Consider the following 6,459-nt stretch of genomic DNA (forward strand, 5'->3'; position numbering starts at 1 on the left):
AACACGCAGTATAACAGTAGTGCTTGATGCGATTTTTTTGTGATTCCCTGCCTCTTTGGAGCTTAAGCAACAACTCACAATTTAGAATTTTATAAAAAAATATGTATATTTTAGATTTTGTCCACTGTAGTGAACTAGCAGAACGATTTTACCATAACACAACAAAATCATAACAGACTGACAAGAAAACAAGAATGTCAGTCCATTTTTTAAATGAAAGTGAACTTTTCGCCTGTATCTTTTGTTGAACTACTGAACAAAACTGACATTAAACATTCATAACATTGCTATTATTTTTCCTAACAAAAAGTTTATGATTCCTGACATGTTCATAAACAAGAAAATATATGATTACCATAGTTAAAAAAAAAAACAATATCTTAACAATATTTGACTAATCTTTTCTCTTTTCCTGGCATTTGTGTTTTGCTGCAGTCTCTGCTTTGTCTCACCATGAAAACAAAGTTCCCCTCACCCCACCCAAACACATGAGATATCATTGGAAAGGCCAGGATGTCCTCTACTGAGCACACCAGGACTTAGTTGGGTAGCCTCAAACTTGTCAAAAGATAAAGACCAAAACCAAATGTCCACTACAGAGGACATAAAGGAATAGACTGGGTCTCAGGAGGATATGTTCAAATGACAAATAGTCTCTTTGGACACCTCCAACTGAAATACACTTTCCGGACAAGAGCCAATGGTCCATCAAGATTTGCTGAAACTGAAAAAAGTAGCCAAGATGAAGCCACATCAGAAGAGTTCTGATTTCCTGGAAAATCAAAATAAATATCCTTGGTAGCCTATTTGTGTGTCTACGTCTCGCAGCCTGCAGCTATTGTGAAAATGTGCCAAACTGAAATCAAACTGAATCATCAGAATTTTCTTGGGACAATCTTTCTGACACATGTATCCAACTTCCTTTAATGACCAATCAACAGCTTCAGGACGTTTCCTGTTAATTCAATTAAAAAGTCTAATTCAGCGTCATTGCCTTGGTTGGTGATGCTCTCTTCTGCTCCGCGGATATGAATAAATGCAGCCATTGTATCTGCGGCTGCCATCGGGCTGAACTACTGGCCTGTAAGAGATAGCCCTGAGAAGAAGGTCTGACCCCTCCCACCTGGGACACCCTGACCACGGGATTAAACAGAATTCATCACCATCCTGCATCATGAGGGATTTGTATGTGTGTGTGTTCGCTCTGCGCTCTCTATGTGTGTGCTTGTGTTCACCTCCCGGCCCTGCACACTGATGCAATCAGCTCCCGTCATCACTCAAGCCAGCGACCATGAAACGTCTGTCTGCATCATGGACCTGTGTGTGTGCACAGTGTGTTCATGCCTGCATGTATCCATATTTGTGCATCTGCTGCTTAATGTTTGACTTGGCAGTTGACGTGTGTGTGCAGCCTGAACTGGGAACAAATCAACTGTGAATCTACCTTAATACAACCTGAGGACAGAGCGTGTGACAGACGGTGTTGAGCGCTTTAAGCAGCAACAGCTTGTTTTTTTTACCTCAGCATGGAAAATACAGAAAGATCTAAATCTTTGTAATTCCTCCCTTTGGTCTTCTGGTTATACAGTAAACAACAATAGGAGAAGATGCCAGCTACCATTTACAGCAGACTGTGACAGATTGAGATGTAAGTGACCCCTGCAGGACACTGATGCTGTGTGAATCCATCTTGAGTCTTTTTGATCTCAGGATAAAAGACACCGGTGAGCTGTCTGTTCCTGTCTTCAGCTGAAGTGATTGATAATCAGTCGGACATCTGTTGTCTCCATCCATTAGCCAACTTCAGCTTCGCTGAATACCAAAGGAAGGGAGGAAACTGAAGGCATCTGTCCTGAAATGATGAAATGTTTTGTCACTTTTAATCAGCCAGAGATAGAGCTTTGGAGACATTTTTTCAGGTTTATTTTCTGATCACTGACCAGAACCTCATAGACAATATCTCCACAGTTGTATGTATTTGCATGTTTATTCCTAAAACCATATAAAAAAAAAATACACACTGGCAGCTTTTATGATAGCAAACAGTAACTTTTAAAGTCATTTTTAACAGATATTTCCTGGAAACCGGAGCCAAGTTTCAAAACAAATAATCAGTAATGAAGTGTGGAAAGCCCTAAAGCAGCTGTTCCCAACCTTTTTCTGTCTGGAGTACCCTCATGACTCCATGTGATTAACTCAAGCACCCATTCATCCACACCAAGCCATTATGTTCCAAATGTGTTAAGTTGAATGGATATTAAACTAGATGTTATTTGACCCTATTAATGATGTAAAAGTGGATCATGTTAGATTGCTCTTTTTTCTTACAAGACATACAGATCATAGAATTGGCAGTGTTAGGGCTCTGTGGCTCGTGGCATGGCTCCAGGGGTGGCACTTTTGCTCAGTCTGTCCATCACTTTGGTCCAGGCTGAAATACCTTAACTGCTGCTGGATGGATTGCATTGATTTATGGTGCCCGGAGTGTGAGTCCTAATAACTTTGGTGATCCCCTGACTTTCCCTCTGGCATCACCATGAGGTTCACATTTGCGGTTTTGAGGGAAACGTCTCAACTGTTGGATGGATTACAATGAAAACTCATGTCCCCCTCAAGATGATAACTCTATATCTATAACTTTGGTGAACCCCTAGCTTCTCCACTGGTACCATCGCTAAATGCTTCCAAAACTAATGACAGCACCATCAGCCTCACCTGCACTTTACTGTCAATTAGTAAACATTAGCATGCTAACATGTTAAGCTAAAATGGTGAACATTATATGTGCTAAACATCAGCATGTTAGCATTGTCACTGTGAGCACGTTAGCATGAAGACATTAGCATTTAGCTCCAGGCACAGCCTCACAGAGCTGCGAACATGGATGTAGGCTTTTAAGGCTTGTACACACACTGAGGATATGACGAATAAACGACACAAACACAGAGAGAGGAGAGAGGGAACAGCCAATCAGTGCTGTCCTTGGATTCATTGTCCTTTGTCCTATAATACAAGATGATGAGAAACACAAACAATTGTCAGGTTTGATGTTGTCATTAGGAGTTGCGCTGTGTTGTCCGCTTCACACAATGTGCCAAAAAAAAAAAAAAGCCCCTTGGTGTGTTTCAGTACAAGTTTGAATGACAGATTCTTTTTCGACTTGTCTGCTTGCTTCCTAACAGTCCTGGTCAGAACACGTGCTGTTGAGGTATCACAGACGCTTCAGATCAGCGGGAAAGTGAGACGCACCAGTGGTTTGGTGACTGTGGCAGATGATGTCCTACAGATCAGCATCCACGAGTGTTTTCATTTAGCAGGGAAATAAATGAACAGAAAAACGAACATGAAATCCTCCTGCCCGCCTGAGGCGTCACTGTGACTTTCAAAAGATCATTTTGTCATATTCTGACACTTTGCAGAAGATTCTTCCTTTACTTGATCAAGTAAGACAGCTGTTTTTGTGAAACTGGCTGTCAAAATACTCCAGCCTCACTGCCAGCCCCTCTGGCCACCTCTCTAATCCTTTAACATGACTGCATTCATCACGGGGAGAAGGACTACGTCCAGTTACACAAGCCGCATGTTAGATTGTAAACTCCATTTGTCTCGGTGATCCAACCCGCACTGCGTCTACTGGCTTTTAGTGGACTTGGCAGCTGTGTGGGAGACAGTTTACTCCAGTTTACTCCAAAGTCCAACACGGCAGAGAGTGTGTGGTGTGTGTTGGAGCTGTTTAGTTTGAAATGACATGAGAGAAGAGAGGGAGCGTATACGTGAGTGATGTGCGTTGGCAGCCAGACTGACTGTCTTGATATTTAAATACAGGCTGCAGTCTGTAACTAAAACACACAACATTTCAGGTTGTTTATAGTCAAAAAACAGCTCAATATGTTTGAGAAATAGGAACGACGGTAACCATGCCAAGACAGTCCAAAATAAATATGTTTTTAATATCAAAATAATAAAATTAAAGGTAAAATTGACATTATACATGAACACTTTAATAAAAAATGATGATAAAGTGGGTGAAACAGGACCAAGACTTTATCAATTATCTAAGAGTTTGAAAGGAAACCTACATTTCTCATGCTGGACATCAAATGTTAGTGGAGGCTTACTGTACTTGGTATGTTGGTTGAGTCCAATAACAGCACTTATTTATAAAAAGGAGAAAAGAAAAGAATTCTCTGTTCTCATTAAAGATGGATTTCCTCTGTCTGAGGACATGGAGGCCTGAGCCTCAGGGGGTCGACACCTGTTATTACTGTCTGTCCACTGTGTGACGGCCTGTCTTTTGAAGTCAGGTCATTTTAGATAATCCTCACCTGAGGGTTTTGTGGGGTTAGGATTAGAGGAGTAGGTGTGGGGAAGTGATTGTAGCAAAAAAACACGCTAAAAGGATATAAAGCTGTGTGTGTGTGTGTGTGTGTGTGTGCGTGTGTGTGTGTGTGTGTGTGTGTGTGTGTGTGTGTGTGTGTGTGTGTGTGTGTGTGTGTTTGATGCAGCATTAAAATAAATCACAGGGCTTTTCATATCAGGGTCAGCTCCTTCAGGTCCGTCGCTTCGAATATCTATTGTAAATTTCTGCTTTGCATTCTGCTGATTTGCATGTGGTCCCATGAGCTTGTCCGGCTTTCCTTCAGGTGCTTCTGTTCCCTCCAACAGACACAAAGCCAGTGAGAGAGAGACAGCTTCTGGATTTGCATGCAGACGGGTCAGCCGGCACACAGACATGTAGACAGACAGGCAGGCAGGTGTTGAAGGTAATTGCAGGAATTAATGATGGTATCTACGTGATGATGGTATCTACGGTAATGCAGGCATGTAGGGACACTGCATACAGGCACACAGACAGGTGTGCAGGCGCTGGGAAGTAATTACTGGCAATAATGGGATGCTAAACACCGTTAACAGTTTTGTGGTTTCTCTCAAAGAGATTATTCCAAAAGCCACAAATAAACCAGTGAAACCAGAATACCCACAGTTTAACTTCATTGATTCTGTGCCTCTGTGTGAATTTGAGTAGCTGAGCAGCCGGAGGACAGACAGAAAAGCAGACAGACAGACGGACAGGAAGGTATGCAAAAAGGTGTGAGGAGATAATTCCTCAGCGGTGGTTGAGGTGGGGCGGAGGGTGAGGCGAGCTGCCCTGAGCACCGATGTAATTGCTGTTTAACTTGTCATGTTCACATCACGTTGTTTTCATACGTTTGTAGCCATCAGGCTAAGTAGTGATGGCAGGCTGGTCTTTCTCCTTTTTTGTCCTCCAGGGTGCAATTTTCCCTCCACTCGTGGTCATTTCTTGTGATTTAAGTCCCCTGATGTTTCAGCGCCTTCATTTTTTCAATCTGTACAATATTTATTTTTAGTGGATTTGATTAAAATCTATTGCTTTTGTGTTTTTATGGGAAAGAAACTGCAATAACTCAAGTTTTTATTAAGGTCGGATCAGCACTGGACTGTACAGATGTTAGCAAACTGACATAAACACCAATGTGCTGTACTCGTGTGACAGAGCTCACCAGAAACTCCACTTCTCATTGTTACTTTCTTCCTGCTCCTCAGATGTGCCATTTTCAACTTGCATGATTTTGAGTAAATCTGCTGAAGTCACCTGTTTGCACTGTGCATCCTCTAAATGTTCCTTTGCACACAGTTTGAGCACCTTTACACCCATACATACTGATGTACTCAGTGCCTGCATACATGAAAGGCAACATTTCATATAATGTTGAAGTCAGAACTGATTCTGGATCAGTGCTCTAAAAAAAGCCGTGCCACAGCATAGAACCTTCAAAATAAAATAATTTTGTTGAAATGATGACTCCAGACTGACTGTCCTTCCTTATACAGTCCTGAGTCTGAGTGAACATTACACACCAGCTGCAGCGACATAAAAATAACCTGCTGGGACATGAAAAGAACAGAGAAGACAAACATGCCATCAGTTGTAGCGTGTTTGGAGGTGTGTGGCGTCTACTGGAGAAACTTTTCATAAATTTAACCCCGTCTCTAGAGAGTCACTACTTTTGCAGAACGACAGCGGGAGCATGTACGTGCGTTTATGTGGAGATTCCTACTTGAAATCCTTCATATCCATGTCAGTTAGCATATAAACAGACAGGCCATTAGTGCTTAACAGGGAGACTCACTGTCGATCTGTTTTGACATTCATCTCTGTACAAAAGCATGTGAGGCAGCATAATGTCCACAGGGCTGGAGGTGCATGAGAGCTCTTCACGGTGAGACCACAGACATGCTTTGGAAATATCTGTGTAGACGTCCATAACAGACAGGAGCAGGATAGGTACAGGCTTCAAGTGCTGAAAGCTGGGGGCACTGAGAATACCACTAACACTGATAAACAAGCTGTACTAACGCACACCAAGCAGAACAAAATGGGAAAAGAAAGGAAGAAAATCAGCAGCAGGGGTGCTTCTAATGTTAAAGAGAGACTTA

This window comes from Chaetodon trifascialis, chromosome 5 (assembly GCF_039877785.1).
Source record: "Chaetodon trifascialis isolate fChaTrf1 chromosome 5, fChaTrf1.hap1, whole genome shotgun sequence".
In the NCBI taxonomy this organism is placed as follows: domain Eukaryota; kingdom Metazoa; phylum Chordata; class Actinopteri; order Chaetodontiformes; family Chaetodontidae; genus Chaetodon; species Chaetodon trifascialis.